The sequence below is a fragment of the Pan troglodytes genome, chromosome 11, assembly GCF_028858775.2.
Source record: "Pan troglodytes isolate AG18354 chromosome 11, NHGRI_mPanTro3-v2.0_pri, whole genome shotgun sequence".
Lineage (NCBI taxonomy): Eukaryota > Metazoa > Chordata > Mammalia > Primates > Hominidae > Pan > Pan troglodytes.
In genome coordinates this window covers 33,507,291-33,528,434 of record NC_072409.2, presented here as the reverse complement: position 1 = coordinate 33,528,434, position 21,144 = coordinate 33,507,291, and the positions used below count along the sequence as shown (strand labels likewise).

The 21,144-nt window shown below is 43.0% G+C and overlaps 1 protein-coding gene across 3 annotated transcripts in view; it reads right to left on the bottom strand.

Moving 5' to 3' along the window:
• ABCA1 (ATP binding cassette subfamily A member 1) overlaps positions 1-20,939 on the bottom strand; it is a 147,304-nt gene extending 126,365 nt beyond the window's left edge. For all 3 annotated transcript variants that reach the window (XR_010148603.1, XM_001138040.6, XM_016961357.4), the window contains exon 1: positions 20,719-20,939. The gene's annotated coding sequence lies outside the window, so the exon portion shown is untranslated. The remainder of the gene's footprint in view (positions 1-20,718) is intronic.
• Between the last annotated feature and the right edge of the window lie 205 nt (positions 20,940-21,144).

Below are 21,144 nucleotides of genomic sequence, written 5' to 3'. Positions count from 1 at the left end.
ACACTTTTTCAAGCACTGCTAGCCTGGCTAATGCCTAGGTCTCAAACTTAGGTCTCCACTTCTTCCATGTCCTTTCCTGATATCCTCCCCCGCAACTGGCACGTGGGTTCAGAGCCCTTCCTACGTGCTCCCTAGGAAGACTTGGCTGGGAAAGAGGATTTCTACCTTCTGAGTCAGAGCAGAGACCATTTCTGTTTCCTTCATCCCTGTTTTCCTTAGTATGCAAAAGGGTCCTGGCTTGTCGTAAGCACTTGGGGATGTCTGCTTAATTAATTAAGAGACGGATAGGAGAAATAGGGTGTCAGAATTCAAGGGTGGCAGCACTCCCGGACCTGTGGTAACTCATTTCTCAAGCCTGATTAAATGATTCGGGCAAATTATCCCCAGAGAGGGAGCTCTGTGTTCAGCAGCTTCTACCATATGCTTGAAAGTCACAAAGGACTGCTGAGCTTCCCAGGTGACTCCTGGGACATCCTGAAAAACGTAATAGAATCTAAGTCTGTTTCCCATAACCGCCAGCTTTAGCTAAGGACTGGGCAGCCTCCCAAGGCCAGCAGGGCCATGCAGTCGACTTCCCGCCCGTCCTCACCCTCAAGCCCGAGGCGTACTCTCTCTGGGTCTCAGTCACCCAAGTGGATCACTCCTTGCCAAAATGTGACAATCTCCACACCTCAGCCTTGTTTCATACAGTTTGGGCATGGCAGAAGTGACTGCTGGAAACCTTTGGCCAATTTTTTAAGGAAATTTTAACTGCAAATGCCACTGATATTTTGAAGTTATTAATATCTACAGAATACAACAGACTGCTAAATTAAAACCTTCCCAAATAAGCAGAAACACTCATCATTAGCTGCAGAGAAATGCAAATTAAAATGACAATGAGATATCATTACATACCCACTAAATTAAATATTAAAAGTGCTAGCATGTGTATGGAGACACTGGGACTCAATACACTGTGGAATTGTAAAATGGAAGAGCCACTTTGGAAAATAGTTTGACAGTTTCTGCTAAGGTTATACAGTACTGTTATATGACCCAGTCATCCCATCCTAGGTATTTGTGAATATTTATAGAAGCCTTATACAGAATAGCCAAAAACTGGAAACAATTAGTTGTCAAAAAGACCATCAACCGGTGAATAAATAAAACTGGGGCCGGGCACAGTGGCTCATGCCTGTAATCCTAGCACTTTGGGAGCCAGAGGCGGGCGGATCACCTGAGGTCAAGAGTTTGAGATCAGCCTGGCCAACATGGTGAAACCCCATCTCTACTAAAAATATAAAAATTAGTTGGGCGTGGCGGTGGGTGCCTGTAATCCCAGCTACTCGGGAGGCAGGAGAATTGCTTGAACCTGGGAGGCGGAGGTTGCAGTGAGCCGAGATCGCGCTACCGCACTCCAGCCTGAGTGACAGAGTGAGACACCTCCTCATAAATAAATATATAAATAAAACTGGGACACTTACTCAGCCATAAAAAGGAACAAGCTACTGTTACATGCGACAACCTGGATGAATCCCAAAAGCCTAATGCTAAGAAAAATAAGCCAGACACAAAAAACTACATACTGCATGATTCCATTTATATGACATTCTGGAAAAGGTGAAATGAAGGGGACAGAAATCACTGCAGTGGTGACCAGTGGTCATGGGTGGAGGGGACGACAGACTGAAAAGGAGCATGGCAGTGGTAGATACACATGTGTATCCATTTGTCAAAACTCATCATACTTTTGTAAAGGGGAAGTCTTACTGTGGTAAATTACACATCAATAAATCTGAACCAAATAAACTGCCTTCTATTATCATAATTAACATACCTCACAAGTCATAACTTGGAAGACCTAAGAACTGGATAGTGTAAAGCCTGATTATTGTGTGATCGCCTTGGAAGAGGAATAGTAGATAAATATTCATTACCACTTATAAATTCCACAAACAACTGCAGCCTTAACTCTGCAAGGCCCCCATGAGCCACAACAAATATTTATCGAGTGCCTATCACATGCCAGGTGTGTTCCAGACCTTAGAGATTCAGTGGTGAACAACAGAAGCAAAGTTCCTTCATTCATGGGGCTCCTATTCTGCCAGGGATGGGAAACAGACAAATAATAGTGGGTTGTTCAAACACTGGGTGGTGGTGGTAGGATTGACGAAGAAAAATAAAGCAGAGTAAGGGGACAGAGAGTAACGGGGTGGAAGTTATTCCTTTCTGATGAAGCATCTTTAGGACAATGAACTGAGAGAGTGGACCGTATGCTACCCACAAAGGGGTGGCTTAAATGACAGCTGGGATTATAAAATTACTTTTACTTTTCCCTAAACCAAAACCTGGAATACCAGACAGCAGACAGATTCAGTGATGCTGGCAAAAGAAATACACACACACACACACACACACACACACACACACACACATACACGTTCACAGGAAGCTGGCTGTGAAGGGGGAAACGATGACCCTAGTTAGCACCTGGCACGTGTTCTCCCACCTCTTCCTCACCAAAACATTGTGCCCTTTTGAACTTGACATGCACATTTCCAGGAGAGATGAGAGATGAGAATTATAAAGAAGAAGAAAGGGGGAGAGAGGATGACACTAAAAAGACAAGATAGGAGGATTTTTCCCCATTTGGCATAGCCAAAAGAAAAACAGGAACTCCTTCCCGTGACTGCCCTCTACTCTTCTACAGCACTAAATCTGTCTATGGAAACACAGTGAGGAAAGAAAGTGCATGTATCTGTACAGCTACCAGAAGCTGTTTGCTTGTGCAGTAACAAATGGGCTGGCTGGTCTTTTTCCTTCCCGCAAGAACACTGCCAACACATGAGCTTTAGTGCTGGGCTCCTATCTAAGGGTGACAGTCAGCCCTCATGCCTGAGCCAGGGCAGGTTCCAGAAGAGGGAAGTCTCCAAGCAGGGATCATACAAGTGTCACATCTCACTGGGACAGAGAAATTGGCCCCTCCGGGTGGAAGAGGAGAGGCTTCCACAAAGTCATGCTCCATTTGACTGTCGTATTAGTAGATAAAATCTCCTGGAATGTTGAAGACTCATTCCCACTACACCCCTGCTGCAATCTTATAGACAGAGAAGCTGAGGCCTCCCCCAAAGCAAGTGACTTGCCTAGCATTAGAGCTGGTTTCTCAAGAAATAACTTTTTCAACAACTCTTATATGCCCCTTCCCACTTAGCTATTTCTCCTATGATTTTGTTTGTTGTTCTGAATACATTTCTCAGAGTTCTATCCAAATAGTTCACATACCCAAAATGTACAGATAGCAACTAATTCTCCTCTTTCAAAAACAGTGATTATATGACAGCTATTTCATTAAACCTTAAACAAACAAGAGAGTATGTGTGTGTGTGTATGTGCGTGTATTCCACTTTGTTCAACAAACTTCCAAAAAGTTACCAGAAGTGAGATGGAAGTTGAAATTTCCAACAACAGCTATCAATATCTCTCTTTTTTATTATTTTATTTTATTTTTTAGATGTAATCTCACTCTGGTGCCCAGGTTGGAGTGCAGTGGTGTGATCTCAGCTCACTGCAACCTCTGCCTCCCAGGTTCAAGTGATTCTCCTGCCTCAGCCTCCGGAGTAGCTGGGATTACAGGTGCCCACCACCAAGCCCAGCTAACTTTTTTGTATTTTTAATAGAGACAGGGTTTCAACATGTTGGCCCGGCTGGTTTCAAACTCCTGACCTCAAGTGATCTACCTGCCTCAGCCTCCCAAAGTAATGGGATTGCAAGTGTGAGCTACCATGCCCGGCCTCAGTATCTCTCTTGATGAGGTTGCTTCTAGATGTCTTTTTCGTAATTGAAGTATAATAGACAAATAAAAATGTTATATATTTACAGTGTTCTAGATGTCTTATATCAAAAACAGCTTGCCAGTAAACTACAAAGCAGGAGGTGGATTTAACTACATCAGATATGAACTGAAAATACATTGGTGCCAAAGCTCTGATTGCCTATTCATGAGATGTTGACGCAAAAGCAAGAATCACAGATATGACTCATGTGCCTCATCTCCAGAGAGATGCACAGGGTCCTATAATATTAGGACATGAAACTTCTAAGCCCAACAGAACATGCTTGCTTTGGAAAAGGTCTGTTCTCTAATCGCCTCTCTGATCATGTGTCTTTGGATCGGTAGCTACGTTCAGGGACAAGCCTAACAAGGTTACTGAAGGCCAAGACACCTGGAAAGAACAGGTTCACTGCACCCATGATTAAAGACAGACAGATCGTGGCTGCTATGGGGGTGGGAGGGGATATTGAGAGTCATCCTGCAATTTCTCCCAGGCTGACCCATCAGCTTAATTGAGCCTGAAGCTAATCTGACTGCCTCAGTTTAACTTTTCTGGCCTCCAGATGCTACTGGGCCCTCTATCCTTAAGGGTATCCTTGCTAGGACAGCCTTAAATTATACCTCCTCACACTCCTGAAACATTCCATAAACCACAGTTCCAGGGAAACTACCTTGAGTTAGGGGGCCTTGCAGAAGGGTCATGGGCTGGTACTCCCCCCTGAAACTGTGTTCCTATTTTTAAAGGCAACATTTTAATAGTCAAATTTGAGAAGCCAAAAGGGGTAAGAAATCCTCCAAGGTAAAAGTCAAGGATGAAATGAAGTTATCCAATCATTCCAGAGGAATTCTATCATTCTATAAGAGGTTCTGCTATCACACTGTCCGTTTAAAAATATATAGATCCAGTGAATTTTATTAATTCCAATAATCTGTAACTTGGGTGCAGTTTTTAAAGTACCAAATGCATCATACTTACTTGATTGTTAGTTACAATAAGATAATAGGTAACTGTACTTCCTTCTTTCACTTGAATACACATCCAATTTCCTAGACAAAATTATTGCTAATAGCTAATTTTCAAAATAAGGGCTATGAATTTGTAAAAACTGAAACAAGAAATCTATGAATATTGTACAAATCTATAACTAGCTTTTGAGAAGCATAATTCTTCATGTTGTCAACAATATAATTTTACAGGAGATCCTGACCAGGTGTGGTGGCTCATGCCTGTAATCCTAACACCTTGGGAGGCTGAGGCAGCAGGATCGCTTGAGCCCAGGAGTTTGAGGCTGCAGTGAGTTATGATCACGCCACCATACTCCAACCTGGGCTACAGTGCAAGACCCTGTCTCAAAAATAAACAAACAAATAAATAAGGAGATCCTAAAGGTTTAACTCCATCTATATCATGTCACTGATACTTGGACAACCAAAGATCCTATTTATCACCCTCAACATTCCCGTTGCCACCAGCTAAATGGTCTCAGGGCTTCTAAACCTCACAAGAGCCAAGAGCCAGGATTTCTGAAAGCAGATCTGTCCTGTACCCCAAGTCCTTGTTTCATCACTGTAGAACTACGAAGAAACTCTAACAAAATGTTAGAGATAGCCTCTCTTCCCCTGCTGATTTCCACTAAGCAAACACCAAGCAACCTTCAAAGGAAGACTTCAGCAAACAATACCACTATTTGCCTTTTCCCTGGTCGGGGGTATGTAGCACATAGAAAAAAAGAATCTTTCCTCTAGAAAAGAAATCAACCTTTCAACATTCTATGTCACAGAAAAAAAATCAATTTTTTTCAGCCACAATCATAACACCAGAATAAAAGGGATCTGAAGGGAAGGGATTAGTGAATTCATAAACACCCTGAGCTACAGAAACACAAGCAGGCAAGCCTCTATCAGCAATCCTTTATTTGCAGAAAAACTTGGCTGGATAATGTTCCCTGCTGTTATAGGACGGTTTTCCAAGAGAATTTTGGGATAAATGGTTTAGTGACCGTATCACCAAAGATCACTTTGTTTGGATTACATCTCTGAAGAATCAGTGTCTTCAGATGTTCAACCTTCTCCCAACCTAAAGGATTTATATTTATGAAAGCGCTCAAAGCATTTGGTGGGGCAGACAAACCCAAATCTTAGTCACTGTCTTTCTTTCTTTTCCTTTGGGTCTATTCTACCATGCAGAAAACTCCCCAAATCCTTAACTCCTTTGTTGTCTTGAGTTCATTGTTTCAGCAGGAAGAAAGGAGATTTTAGAGTCAGAGAAAGCTGGGTTTGAATCCTGACTCTGCTACTCACCAGCTCTGGAACCCTAGGGACTCTGAGCCCCTGTATCTTCTCCAAAAAATAGAACTGATAATGTATGTAAAACATTTATCCAGTTCCTGGAACAAAGTAAGTGTACAGTAGCTATTACCATGATTAATTCTGGCAATTTCACAGTGACGTATTCATCAAGGGTGGGACATAGAGTGGGTGGTTTATTAAAGGAATCTCTTTTCTGTATTCTTTGTCCACAGAAAGGGCCTTTCCAGAGCAAACTGGAGCGCTCTCCAGTACCCAGTGCATTGGTAGAGGTGAGAGCATTATACGGTATCCTGTTGCCACTTCTGACCATTGTTTTACTATAAAACCCCCTCTTGGGGGTCCTCACCACTCACTTATACTATTTTCTCTACATTCTCACAGAGGCTGCACCTATTCTCCATAGCACACTGCCACCTCCCTACAAGTTTTTATTTTATTTTATTTTTTTATTTATTTATCTATTTATTTATTTAGATGGAGTCTGGCTCTGTCGCCCAGGCTGGAGTGCAGTGGCGCGATCTCGGCTCACTGCAAGCTCCGCCTCCCGGGTTCACGCCATTCTCCTGCCTCAGCCTCCTGAGTAGCTGGGACTACAGACAGACGCCTGCCAACACGCCCGGCTAATTTTTTGTATTTTTAGCAGAGACGGGGTTTCACCGTGTTAGCCAGGATGGTCTCAATCTCCTGACCTCGTGATCCACCCGCCTCAGCCTCCCAAAGTGCTGGGATTACAGGCGTGAGCCACCGCACCCGGCCCCCTACAAGTTTTTGGCACCTGACTCAGTTTTCCTGGCCATCCCATTTCCTCCAGCCTCTATGTCCATTAGAAATCTCTATTAGAAATCCGAGCCTTGGCCAGACGCAGTGGCTCATGCCTGTAATCCCTGCACTTTGGGAGGCTGAGGCAGGTGATCACCTGAGGTCAGGAGTTCGAGACCAGCCTGGTCAACATCATAAAACCCCATCTCCACTAAAAATACAAAAAAGTAGCTGGGCATGCTAGTGGGTGCCTATAATCTCAGCTACTCAGGAGGCGGAGCCAGGAAACCATCAAGTGAGACCATCAAGTCTCACTTGAACCCGGGAGGCAGAGGTTGCAGTGAGCCAAGATCATGCCATTGAACTCCAGCCTGGGTAACAAGAGTGAAACTCCATCTTAAAAAAAAAAAGAAAAGAGAGAGAGAAATCTGAACCTTATAATTCCTCCATCTTTTCAGCTCTACCTACAATCTTCTCTAGTGTACTAACTTATCAGTGATCCCTGATAAATTAAGCGATGTGCAACAAGCTACTGTGTCTCACCATCTTCCTACTCTCCACTACACTGAACCCACAATGACGCAGCACTCCACAAACATATGTAGAATGGAAGTAAAACCTCAGGGATAAGAAAAGATAGTTAAAGCGGATTCACTACAGTAACAAACCAGTCAAGAAATGTCACTGAAAGTAAAGGTTTGTGTGACAAAATTTCCAGCTGTGTTCTAAGAAACATAAGTTCAAGCAGGAGCGCATTTAATCTGATTTTTCCTCAAAGCCTCTCTAATTTGTAGGGAAGCACATTCATTTTCATTAACTTCATGTGAGCTAGAGAGAATCTGTAATTGAGGCTCTAGAACCCCCGGTAAACATGCCATCAAGCAAGGGCACCTTCCCCGGAGGTTCAACCTAGAGTATAAGATTGTCAGCACTGGTAAAGAGCCTTGAACTCTAAACCCATAGATAGGCTCAAGTCAGGAACTCAGGAAGCCTATAAACACCTGGATACAATTTTGCCACCTTAACACTTTTATTCCCTTTACTTGCACCAAACTGAGTTATCCAACCTCCAGGCTCTTGTCCAGTTCTAGTTCATACAGTATCAGCAGCCTTCTCCAGAACGTCCTTTCACCAGCCAGCTCTTGAGACAGTCATATGTCATGTGTGCAAGACACTTCTATTTCTGCAGCCCGGCAAGGGCCAGCTAACTCGGTTAGTGACAATTTAATCAAAGTTCCAGGGCAAGCACAGAGACACAGAGTCTAAGTCTTGCCCTCCAAAACTTACAAGCAAACTCCTTCTTTAGAATAACCAAAACAAACCCTCTCGCTGGCTGCCTCACTAAATTAAGAGAAGAAAGGGGAATAAGATCACAAGTTTAAATCCACTTACTTGTGATTCTGAAAAACAAAAACTTAAGGGTGTTTTTCTTTAAATATTGACTACATGAACTCTATTATATGAGGTCTGAGAGGATCCTACAAAAGGATCTGTATTATTCCAATATTATCAAGATTCTGAGAGTTCCTTATAGAAAAAACTACTGTTATTAAGATTTTCACAAATCAAACATTCTGTGTGCCAAAGAACAAAGTGGGAAAAATGGAACAAAAGTGGGAATAATTCCCAAAAATGGAATTATTGGGTTTCATTTTTGGTAGCCTCCTTCTGTCAACTGTAGTTTTGAAAAATTCACACAATCCAATCCCCCAAGCAACAACGCGCTAAGTGTTTACATCAGGTGAGAGCTGGTGTTGGTCACATATGCTATGAACTAGAATTGGACAATGTCCCAAAACGGAGTGCCATCTGGGGTCAGAGTGCCATGCCCTTCTCTGCAGACTCCAGGGACATATCCACTCTGCTTAATGGAAGCCACTGGAACCAAGTGTCAGACAGCCCTCTATTTGCTCCACAGAGAAGAAAGCCATGCTCTGATCATGTGAAATGTGACTGGAATTGTAAACTGAAAAATGGCACTAATTCCACTAAATTTGCAAATCCTGCAACAAGACTGACAACTTAATAAACAATACTTGACCAAAGGCTTTCTTTCTCGTGAACTCAAGGTTTTCACTATAATTAACACAATCATTAAAGTAAAAAAAAATAAAAACAAAAACCCTGCCTTGATTCACAGTTAATTTTAAGCAGCCAACATCAACATCGGGTTTCACGCTTTTGCATAAAGAAACAGCCTTTAGGACACCCTCAACATTCAGGATTTTGTTCTGATTCAAACTTACAAAGAACAATTTTTATTTGAGAGAAACAAAAAATTCCAGTTGAAAAACGCCTTAGGATTCAAATTGGACCAACAGACAGGAGAAATAAATGAGGCCAGTCCAATATTTAACATTTCAGTGTCCATTTTAAACTGAAAGGAACAGACGTCTATAGACACAATTTCTTCTTTCTCTCCTATAAAGGGCACTGTAATAGTTATCCTAAATTCTGGTATAGTATGAAGAAGCCTGGATTAAAGAGGCAAGAGAATAAGATTTTAATTTGCAGTTAATGGCAGCTGGAGAATAAATTTAGCAAGCCATTCTACCACTGTGGGTAATGGAACAGAAAACAAGTCCTTTTTTTTTTTTCTTGACACAGAGTTTCGCTCTGTCACCCAGGCTGGAGGGCAGTGGCACGATCTGGGCTCACTGCAACTTCAGCCTCCTGGGTTCAAGCAATTCTCCTGCCTCCACCTCCCAAAGTGCTGTGATTACAGGTGTGAGCCACCGCGCCCAGCCAGAAAATATGTCTTTTTGATGAAGAAGCTGAAGTGGATGACCTTCTGAGTCTAAGAAAACTGTTTGGGACTTGGGTATTCAGTAGCCATGGAATATACATCCCAAAGAGCAGAAGAAACCGTAACACTAGACCCCAACATCAAAAATATGTTGCTATTTTCTCCCACATTGCTGGTAGGGGTGCAAACTGGGACACTTTGGCAACTTACATTAAAATGCTATGAGAGAACAGGGGAAGCATTCCTTAAAAGTTCTAGGAAAGGTGTTATGGAGGAGGTAGCATGAGAAATTCAGCCAAGTGGGAAAAGCACAAACTTGGGAGTCAGAGAGACAAGAGTTTGAATCCCTGGCTCTGCCATTAGCCAAATATGGAACCATGAACAAATTATTTAACTTCTCCTCAGCTCAGGTGCATCATCTGAAATATGGGGCTAATATAATAATAGGCAAGCTCAGTATTTCCCCAAATGTGGGAGAGTTACACAGCATGAATTTAAGTGATATTCAGAGGATTTTAGGAGATGAACAAGCACAGTATTAAACATTGAACCACATCATGAGAAAATATGGTTCTTTTCAGCACTTCTTCAGCCTATATAACATTCTTAGTACATTAAGGAGTAAGCGGCCGGGTGCGGCGGCTCACGCTTGTGATTCTAGCACTTTGGGAGGCCAAGGTGGGTGGATCACCTGAGGTCAGGAGTTGGAGACCAGCCTGGCCAACATGACGAAACCCCATCTCTACTAAAAATACAAAATTTAGCCGGGTGTGGTGGCATGCACCTGTAATCCCAGCTACTAGGGAGGCTGAGGCAGGAGAATCGCTTGAACCCAGGAGGAAAAGGTTGCAGTGAGCCGAGGTGGTGCCACTGCACTCCAGCCTGGGCAACAGAGCAAGACTCGTCTCAAAAAAAAAAGGAGTAAGCTTTTGTTTAGTCTTCTTTTTGACACCTCTTTAATGCTTGCTAATTCCCTTTTCAGCAAAGTAAGAGAAGTCTCATTGTCAGCTGGGGCCTTTGGGAACCAATAGTTTATCTTATACATAGACTGTGAGAAAAATAATTTGTCTTCATCGTAATTATTTTTAAAATTACCTTTCATTTATGATAACTCATATTGGTTTTCCAATTACAGGTCAAATATAAAGTTATTTTAAAATATATTGATGATTACAAAAATGTGAGTCAACTTGAGTGGGCTGAAATGCTACCTATCTCAGAGTTCCAGTGAAAATTAAATGAGATCATATATAAGAAGAACTAGCCCATGCTGTGTTCCATCACCCACGGTCTGGTTGATGGGTAAAATTTCAGTAGGTGAGGAATATGAGTAGAAGATCAAGTGTGAACCAAGGCAAATACATGAGATGGACACGAGATTCCAGAACAATGAGGAGCCAAACAATGCCAGGAAGGGGTTCTTAAAGTAGAAGATGAAAACCTGTAGAGAGAGACTCATTTAACAGGTACCAAACCATACTATATGTTAATCAGTGTGGTAAGAAAACCAGCTATAGTTCCTTCGAGCATGTGTCTTATAATCCAGGACAAAACTATCAAAGTGGGTCACAGTCTTATTTCCAAGAGCCTTGAATGCCAAGCAAAAAGAGATCATTAATGGTGGCAGATTCTTAAAAGTCTTTTGACCTCTGTCCAGCACCTAGTACTTTCCACAGTACATGGTGTTTAACAAACATTTGCTGAACAAATAAATTTCTGTTTAATAGCACTGTAGGTGTATTAGTGCATTTAATTTTGAAATATAAATATGTATTGTTGTTGTTAATATTGTATCTTCTTCTTCCTTCTCTCTCACAGTACCAGACAACAGCCTAACCCCAACTAAGGTAAACTCTGCCACCAAACATGCCTGGGAATGGAGAAGGGTCTGCAGGTCAGTGTAAGCTCATCAGTCTGGGCCTTCACTTTCTCCCTGCCTTTCCAAGGAAAGCTGCTGCTTGCATCAGTGTTGCCTTTATGTCAAAGTGTATCACCGAAATACCAGATCCAACAGATTTCAAGCCACCACCCTCCAAAGACTTGCTTCTTCAAGAAAACAAGCGTGGTTTGACTCTTGTGAAAAACAATTACTCCCAACCTGGCATCCTACAAGAATTTTGCAAAGCAAGGGTGAACAGGGATATGACAACCAAACATCTTCCTAGCAGCTCCTTCCCCCTCCCTGCTCCTGGCCAGAAACCTCTTCTTCCTTTTACTCCTTCTTCTTTCCACTTCTAATTTGTTATGATCTCTCAAACAACAAATTTGGTACAGTGCTTTAGAAAGCTTTGTGTCTTACCCACCTACCCCCAGTGAGGGTCTTCTGAGATACTTCAAACTATCCTCATGAGGTATAGTCCAATTCTCCTCCTAGGATGGGTACTAGCATGCTATTCTTGAAGGATGAATGAGCCTGAAGAGTTGGTTATGGTTTCCTTTCATCACCTATTGGCTTAACAGGAGTCCACTATAAGAAGCAAAACTTAGGCCGGGCACTGTGGCTCACATCTGTAATCCCAGCACTCTGGGAGGCCAAGGTGGGCGGATCACAAGGTCAGGAGTTCAAGACCAGCCTAGCCACCATAGTGAAACCCTGTCTCTATTAAAAAAATATAAAAATTAGCCGGGCATGGTGGCACACGCCTGTAGTCCCAGCTACTCAGGAGGTTGAGGCAGGAGAACTGCTTGAATCTGGGAGGCGGAAGTTGCAGTGAGCCGAGATTGCGCCACTGCACTCCAGCCTGGGCAACAGAACGGGACTCCATCTCAAAAAAAAAGCAAAACCTACACCCAAAATGATGTCCGAGATGGAGAGTCCGATTTTATTTTAGAGAGATTTTCCAAATGGTGAGTCAGAAGCAAGAACAGTGTCTCACTAAATCATGTTTACTCAACTGAAACTTACTGAATTAAACCAACTCCTCCTTCCTTTGCATTTCAGATGAGAACCCCTTCTGGTTCTATGATTCAAATCTTCATTCACTCAAAGCAGGTAAATAGGAAATTTCAACAGCTTCCTCTCCTCCCTCTCATTCCTTTCTTCTGTCATCGATCTGATCAGGAATGCTCTGAGGCATTCCCTGGTTATTTTTTCTTTACCTCTCAAAATCCACATGGTATGTTACACTAATGCTCAGCATGTTCCTCAGATCTCTAGATGGCTCTAATTAAAGGATCACCCCTTCTTCTGAATACAGACCTGGGGTTAGAGGACATAAGAGCTTGAAGGGCTCTTTAAAAGTCAAGTAGTATCATTTTACAGACCAACAACCTAAAAAACAGAAAAGTAAAATGACTTGTCCAAGGTCACATGGCTTCTTAATGGATTTGTGGGCATTCATGAACACCCTGTAATTACGCATAAAATTTGGATTATATGAGCCTATGTGTATTTTTTCTGAAGAGAAAATCCGTATCTTTCTTCAAAGAAGTCAACAATCTCTTCCCCAAAATATAGTAACCACTGACAATTATATGCATATTTGAAAAAAAGTTTAACTAAAATTTAATGTTCCAAGTCTGAATAGTAATATGAATTGGTGATCTAGAATAAGAGTGGAACCTAATTTAATAACTGTCATTGTTATCATCTTTTTTTTTCATGTCTGGGATATCAATGCAAGTAACATGGGAAAAAGACAATTTGATGTGGAAGTAAACTATAAAGCAAGATTTTTTTTTTTTTTTTTTTTTTTGAGATGGAGTCTCGCTCTGTGCAGTGGCACCATCTCGGCTCACTGCAATCTCTGCCTTCCAGGTTCAAGCGATTCTTCTGCCTAAGCCTCCTGAGTAGCTGGGATTACAGGCTTGCACCACCACGCCCAGCTAATTTTTGTATTTTTAGTAGAGACGGGGTTTCACCATGCTGGTCAGGCTGGTCTCCAACTCCTGACCTCATGATCCGCCCACCTTGGCCTCCCAAAGTGCTGGAATTATAGGCATAAGCCATCGCGCCCGGCCTAAAGCAAGCTTTTAAAATCACTGAAAACACTCGTATGAATAAATGTCACTATAGGCCAAGCATTATATTATATGGTTCACATAATACACAAACACAAATACCTATTTTACAGCTGATGAAACTGAGGCAAAGAGTGACCAGCAACTTGCCTAATGTCAGATATCCATTAGTAATAACCAGAATTCCAATCTACATTAATTTGACTCTGATATCCATGTTCTTTTTCACCAATATTTGCATCTACACTCCAAGATGTCCTAATACTAATATTCTATTTACTTATTTAGGAAGAACTAAATCAACTCTCTAAGGTAGCTTCAAGGAAGTCTTTCATAAATGGTTCAACTACTAAAAAGTTCTTCCTGGGAAATATCATAAACTAAATACCAGCTATCACAAAATATCTGGACTTTAAGACTGGCCAGATAAAATGCTTTGACTTCCAAATGCTTCTTGGAAGTTGGATTTGGCAGAGAAAACACCGGGGAATTTTAAACAAACACCCCCCAAGAAAAGACTTCATAGAAGAATAGATCCAATGCATATGAAGTTACTCTGTTTTTTTAAAAAGTGTTTAAATCTCTAAATTACTTAGTGAGTCATCTCACTCTTATTAACAAAAATAAATTAATATACAACTCAAAGTACTTGAATATGGAATGCCACAGACTAGAGCATTTTCTTAAATCACAGCTGCCTCAGAAACGGAAATGAAACTGAGCGAAACAGAAATGTTTGTTCTACAAAAAGTAACCTGGCCTAAATAACTTAAGTATGCACTAAAATTTCTCAGTCTAACATAAACCAAGCCTTAACTACAGTTGTTTCTCATATAACTGTATTTCTAATGCTTTTCTGTGATTATCCTGTTATCTTAAGTAGTCTTTTAGTAGACAGGAAGCAAACATGAGCTTCCCATTCTACTTGTTGGACTTATTCAAGTCAGCATTTATTAAATTTTTTCCATATTAAGTGGGATGAATTAAGGCCAGGGGAGAATGAATCAAAGACCTTCCTCTAGAGAAGCATACACTCAAGAGGAAGACAAATAAATGTTAACTGTAATTTCAAAACAGAATTAAATACATGATACAAAGAGTGCTGTAATCCAAGTCTAATGGAAGTAAAGAGAAGGGGATCTTACTTTCAACTCAGTGATGGGAAGGAGTGGATCCAGAAGAGCTTCATGAGGAGGGAAGCATTTAAATCGGGTCTTAAAGGAGGTTTGCAAAAGCTAAAGGGTTTTGTACCAACTTTGTTTTCAACGTGGGAAAGACAGGATTTCAAACTTTATTTTGTTTTAGGAACCAAATCCAATGCTCCTCCATTGTTGGAATAAATGCTCTTTGCCTGAATGCTATCTGTGGTCTTCGTAGAATGGAGAGTAACTGAAGGCCCCACCGGAAATCAATTTTATGTAAGCTTTTCATTCTCTGGCCTCAAGTATTTCTAAAATGTACCTTTCTATGCAGGCTACTTATCCAGGCAACTATTTTCAGGTGAAGATACTCAAATGAAAATAGAGAATCCCTTTTGGCCTTTTGCTAATATTTCATTTGTCAAAACTTTGATAGTCTGACAAAGTCTTTACCATGAGATTGGTAAACTCACGGAAGCCAAACTGTCTGGGATGCGACTTCAGCTCCACTACTTACGAACTCCATAATCATCTACCTAGCCTGCCTATACCTCAGTTTCCCATCTATAAAGACAATAAAAGCACCTATTTCACATGGTTCTCATGAGAATGAACTGAGTTATTACACGGAAAACTTAAAAACATATCCAACATACCATAAATCAACAGTAAATGTAACTATTTTTACCAAGAGGTGTCTTCAAAGAGTTTATTTCTAATTCACTATACCAATTAATAAAAAAGGCACTTTCTCATCCTATTTCACTTTTACAAGGCAGACATTTTTTTTCAAGACGGAGTCTCACTCTGTCACCCAGGTTGGAGTAAAGTGGCACGATCTCGACTCAGTGCAACCTCCGCCTCCCAGGTTCAAGCAATTCTTCTACTTCAGCCTCCCAATCCCAGTAGCTGGGATTACAAGCACCCACCACCACACCCAGCTAATTTTTGTATTGTTAGTAGAGACGGGGTTTCATCATGTTTGCCAGGCTGGTCTTGAACTCCTGACCTCAAGTGATCCTCCTGCTTTGGCCTCCCAAAGTGCTGGGAATACAAGAATAAGCCAGTGCACCCAGCCAACAAGGCAGACTTTGAAACTGTGTTTATCTTCCAAAAATACGTATATCTTAAGAAAAAACTAAATTTGATTTCTAAACAGTAACAGCAGTAACAGAGAAATAGCTTATTTCAAAAGGTCCACAACTTCATCAAGGACAGGACAAGCAAGAATCATATTGTATTATAACAAATTTTTACAATTCACCAAAGTTAGGTTTTACAACTAAACTAACAGTTCACTTCTCTTTTTCCTTTGTTTCTTATGCCCTTACAGCCTAATACTCTATCATTCCATTTTCTATAGATCACACGGGAAAACATTTTGAGATCACACAGCTATTCGCAAACATCTGACTGAAGCAATAGTACAGTTTTCATTATGAACCAAGTAAAAAATTGAGTTGAGTAAATTTTATTCTATTCTTTCCAGGATGTTGCAATCCCTACGCAACCAAGGTTTCAAGTTAAAGAGAATTTGGCTGACCCACTCACAGCAACAAGGAAAATATGATACAGGCTGTAGATTCTGATAAGGATTATAGCAGATGAATGTAGAGAATGTGGTGATCATCCTTGAAAAGCTCCCTGGTTGCAGCAGCTGAAATGTTAGTGCTGGAGTTAAAGAACTCTGGCTGGGTTCAAGTCTTAGCTCTGCCTCTTGCAAGGTATATAGCCAGAGAAAAATTAGCTTCTCATTTACTTAATCTTGTAAACTAGGGACAATAAATGGTTTTGTTGTGAAAATTCGATTAGCATTTGATGACCTGCACAGTGGCTTATGCCTGTAATCCCAGCACTTTGGGAGGCTGATGTGGGAGGATCACTTGAGCCCAGGAGTTCAAGACCAGTCTGGGCAACATAGTGAGACCTTGTCTTTACAAAAATTTGTAAAAATTTAGCCAGGAGCAGTGGTGCGTGCCTGTGGCCCCAGCTCCTTAAGAGGCTGATGTATGAGGATCACGTGAGTGCAGGAGGCTGAGGTTGCAGTGAGCCTTGTCTGTGCAGCTGCACTCCACCCTGTGCAACAGAGCAAGACCCTATCTCAAAATAAATACAACGAATAAACACGTGAAAAACATTTCCAACAGTACTTGCCACACAGTGCTATATAAGTGTCTATTCAACATTGCAATAACTTTGGCCATTCATGGTTGTATCCACATGCAGATACGAAGATGGTTGCATTGTTTGGAGTAGGCCTTCTCTCAGCATAAACAAAACAAGTGTTCAGAATGATCTTTTAAAATTTGATGCTAGAGTAAATGACCATAACAACTACTATAATGGTATTATTTATTTAATATCTGGATACTTAAAAAAATGTATTTGAGGCTGGGTGTGGTGGCTCATGCCTGTAATCCCAGCACAAGTGAGGCTGGCAGATCACTTGAGGTCAGGAGCTTGAGACCAGCCTGGCCAACATGGTGAAACCCTGTCCCTACTAAAAACACAAAAACTAGCCGGGTGTGGTGGCACGCACCTGTAATCCCAGCTACTCAGGAGGTTGAGGCAGGAGAATCACCTGAACCTGAGAGGCGGAAGTTGCAGTGAGCCAAGATCACTCCACTGCGCTCCAGCCTAGGCAAAAGAGCAAGACTCCATCTCAGAAAAAAAAAAAAAAAAAAAGTATTTGGTTTTAAAAGTATTTTAGAAATGCAAAAACCACATGCATTTTGATATTTTCTAGACATCTAGATATCTTCATAATTAGAAGAGTCTATCTAAGGTAATGTTCACTTATTCTAGGAGCTAAAAATGAAAACAGTGAAGACCTTAATTTGTAGCCACTACATATATAGCTTAAGTATCCCGGCTTATGGGAGAGAAGATCCCTTTAAAAAAAAAATTTTTAATGGAAAAATATCCCAACCAACTCCTCTCCAAAAAGGTAAGTACTACAGAAGATAATAAAAAGCTAAGTCACTGAACTTCTTCAGTTTCATTCATTTTTTTATGTTTACAATGGGACTTCCTTGAGCAGAAGGAACCAACCCTTGAAAACAATCAATTCCTGATCACTCTTTTCCAATCCTGCACTAATGCACTGTCTCACACAAACCGAAAATATGTTCTAAGTCAAAATGTGTCCAGGGGTCGGGCGCGGTGCCTCACGCCTGTAATCCCAGCACTTTGGGAGGCCGAGGCGGGTGGATCAAGAGGTCGGGAAATCGAGACGATCCTGGCCAACATGGTGAAACTCTGTCTCTATTAAAAATGCAAAAATTAGCCAGGCATGGTGGCATGCGCCTATAGTCCCAGCTACTCAGGAGGCTGAGGCAGGAGAATCTCTTGAACCCAGGAGGTGGAGGTTGCAGTGAGCCGATATCGTGCCACTGCACTCCAGCCTGGGAAACAGAGCGAGACTGCATCTCAAAAAAAAAAAAAAAAAAAAAAATGTGTCCAGGGTCCATTATAGGCCTGCACTCGTAGAAATACGAGGGTTGAGATTTCAAATGCTCATCTGCAGGGGAGACAACATATCACAGGTGTCCAGGTTACAGTCAGATATGTCATTCTGGAACACTATGCGGGTGCTCAAATACAGACTCCTAAATTGCTCTGACAACAGTAGCAATTCTAGTCCCTTAAATGGCTTGTAGTCATCGTGAAGGCTGAAGACCCTCTTCCCCGGTCCTTCTGATTGTAAACCAATGTTTTCCTAAAATTCCCTAGCATTAATTATTTTAATGGTTTGTGGAATTATTTAATGGTTTGTGGAAGCACTTGGGAAACAGGCTGACAATGGAAACTTTGTATTTGAAAAATATTGTAATATCTGTAGAGGTTCTACTCAGGAATACTTTCCATGCTTCCATACTTTCTCTGATTTAGGAGAAAGTTTCTCAAGAGAATGATACTCTCAACAGAAACGGAAAGTTTCTCAACAGAAAGCCTCCATTATTTTTGTGGTAGGTATGAGAAGAATAGGTTGAAATAAAAGGGGAGATGAAAACTTAAGGACTTTAAGTTCTGTTTGAAAAGAAGATCATAATTTAAGTCTGGGTTCTAAACTACCTACGGCCGTTAAAAAAAAAGAAAGAAAAAAACATCAAGAAAATTCCACTCTTTAACTTGGGGGAAATTTTTGTGAGGTTCTCTTCGTGGGAAGCAGGGATTCGGCCATGGAGGGCAAGTGACTTCCTGATTTCAGTACCCAGAAGGTTTTTTTAAATATGAAATTTGTCCACTATGAGATGAATGTGTATATACTACCCATTCTCTTCTTGAAATGTCAATGAAAAGTCGGATTTTAAAAGCTAATGGTATCAGTGCTGCAAAGGCAGGCCAATTACTGCCAGTGCCAGACAACTTTTTTCTTTGTTTATTTTTAATCTTATTTCTTTGTTTCTTTTTGATAAAAGATATACCTAAAGAGGCACCTACACATAACCCTGGCACCGTCCGCCGCCCCAAGAACCTTCCTGCTTTACCAATGGCCCGGGAGTTGGCAAACACGCTAACAAAAAAAAAAAAAAAAAAAAAAACGGGCTTTCGCCTCAACCTCATAGTTCCTCCCCGTCTGCAACCACCGGTCTTCACCGGATTCACAGTCGGAACCGCGAGCAAAGACACCTAGTAGAGCCGGCCGATTCCTAGGTCCTCCGGCCAGGAGGCGCTGCGGGCCAGTCTCCGGGGGCCACCGCAGCCCCCGCGCCCAGCAACCCCACCCTCACGGCAGAGCCCAGCCCAGCCCCGCGGCGGAGCTCCGAGTTCTGCGCCGTCCGCCGGGGTTACTCCCGGTCATTCCACGGCACCACCTCGGCCCAGCTTCCCCATCTGCGCCCAGGCAGAAGCTGCCCCGAGAGACCAGCGGCAACGGTCTGGAAGATGGGGCTGCAGGGAACGTGGGAGAGGCAGGATTGGGCACCCCACCTCCGGGTCTCCGCAGGCTCTCCTAAGTCTTGTTTTTAAAAGAAACAAAACTCGGCCGCGCGCGGTGGCTCACGCCTGTAATCCCAGCACTTTGGGAGGCCGAGGCCGGTGGATCACCTGAGGTCGAGGGTTCGAGACCAGCCTGGCCAACAAGTTGAAACCCCGTCTCTACTAAAAATACAAAAATTAGCTGGGTGTGGTGACGCGCCTGTAATCCCAGCTACTCAGGAGGCTGAGGCAGGAGAATCGCTTGAACCCGGGAGGCGGAGGTTGCAGTGAGCGGAGATCGTTCCATTGCACTCCAGCCTGGGCGACAGAGCGAGACTTAAAGGAAAGAAAAAAAAAAAAAAGGAAAGGAAACAAAACTCGTCCGCGCTCTGCGCCAGGGACACCAGCTCAGCTGAGCGCACGGAGACTGTAGGCAGGACCTCCCTACCCCTCAGGTCAAACAAAGACCCAAGGCCTCTAGTGAGCAATAGCACCACGGACCGTTTGGGACACCTCCAACTCGAGTTCCCGGATTCACAGTCCGGGACTGTGCCGCTCCAGTCCCGGGGAGCATATAGCCAATTCCCAGGTCAGAACAGACCAGCTTCTTAAGAACCGAGTGAAGACTCAGTGCTGGCATTTGTCTCCGTAGGTACTGGCCGACCTGCAACCAGAAGGGTTTCTAGCCAGCTCAGGGCCCTCCGAACAAAGCAGCGCTCGGTGCCGGACCTGCAGCTCTCCCCACCCGGCAGCAGCGCCCTCAGCACGCCCGCGAACCCCCGACCCCTCTGAGTCCGGGGTACTGCGCCCGGGTCTCCACGCCCAGAGATGCTCCCCGGTCTCCACCGCCGGGCAAGCCCCAAGCGCAGCAGCGCAGAGCCCTGGGGTCACCAGAGCTCGTACTAGGACATCGTCTCCCCATTTAACACCGCCTCCGGTCCCATCTGAGTTGCAAGTGGTGGGGATGTGGGGCTCCGGATCAAAGTCCCCGAAACCGAGCGCTTCCCGAAGCCTCCTTGGCCTCGAAACAAAACAATAACGCCCAAGTAAGTCACTGGAGAGCCTCTTACCTGTTTTCCACTTTTGTGTTTGCGTCTCTTTCTCCTACCCCTTGACAAGGCTTCCGGAGAAGGGGAGAAAACAGAACCGGGGAAAAAACAAGGAGCAAAGCGTCCTGAGAACCGGCTCTGTTGGTGCGCGGAGCTCCCCGCCCTGCCCTGCCGCAGCCCGGGAGAGAAGGGTCGGCTCGGCTCTGCGGGTCCCGGCCCCACTCACTCTCGCTCGCAATTACGGGGTTTTTGCCGAGACTAGTTCCTTTTATAGATTCGGCTGCACCGAGCGCAGAGGTTACTATCGGTCAAAGCCTGTGCTCTCCCTCCTCCCCGCCCCCTTCCCGGCCTCTGTTTATGTAGTTCAGTCACTCAGCAGAAAGCACGTGGAGCCGGGGCCCGCCCCTTAAACGGGCGACGTTCAGCCGCCCACGACACATCTAGGGG